A 1,048-nucleotide genomic window follows, 5' to 3' on the forward strand; every position below is an offset into this window, starting at 1 on the left:
CCCTCCCACACCTGCCCACAGGCCCCTCCCACACAGTAAGGCTCTCCCACACCTACCCACAGGCCCCTCCCACACCTGCCCACAGGCCCCTCCCACACCTGCCCACAGGCCCCTCCCACACAGTAAGGGAGGGGCCTGTGGTTTCGGCCCGAAACGTCGCCTATTTCCTTCGCTCCATAGGTGCTGCTGCACCCGCTGAGTTTCTCCAGCATTTTTGTGTACCAAGGCTCTCTCCCACACCTGCCAATAGGCCCCTCCCACACCTGTCCACAGGCCCCTCCCACACCTGCCCACAGACTCACTCCCACACTTGCCCTAATTGTCTTGCCAATTTGATTAAAGTTTGAGGTCATTGTGCCTTCGACAAGGTCTCGCATGGGAAAAATACCCCGTTGGTGCCATTTTACAGACCCAGCCTGCATTCTCAGCACCTTACTATACTCCCTAAATACTCATGACCGCACTGTAGTGGGCTTCATCTCAACCAACCATGAGTGGATTGCAGGAAGGCGCTCGAGAGTTTAGTAACATGGTGCCAAGTCAACAACTTCTCTACCTCAATGTCAACAGAACAAGGGATCATTGACTTCAGGGAGCAGGGTGGAATGCACAGCCCAATGATATTAAAGTGGAAGGTAGACTCAAAATGCTGGAGTAACTCAGCGGGACAGGCAGCATCTCTGGAGAGAAGCAATGGGTGACCTTTCGATTTAAACCAGCATCTGCAGTTCTTTCCTTCTTATTAAAGTGGAGATGGTTGAAAGTTTCTTGGTGTAAATATCGCAAACAATTTATGCTTGTCCAACCACATTGATGCTCTGGGGGAAAAAAGCACCTTTACTTCCTCAGATGACTAAGGAAATATGCATTGACACTTACATACATGTATTTCTGCAGATTTACCATAGAAAGCATCCTGCCCAAGACTGCAAGAAATTGCAGAGTTGCCTGCCACCATGGACTCCATCTACACTTCACACTGCCTTGGGAAAGCAGCTAATCTGATCAAACACCATTCTCTCTACAGTCACCCTCTCTTCCCTCCACA

The sequence above is a fragment of the Amblyraja radiata genome, chromosome 25 (assembly GCF_010909765.2).
Source record: "Amblyraja radiata isolate CabotCenter1 chromosome 25, sAmbRad1.1.pri, whole genome shotgun sequence".
NCBI classification, from domain to species: Eukaryota; Metazoa; Chordata; class Chondrichthyes; order Rajiformes; family Rajidae; genus Amblyraja; species Amblyraja radiata.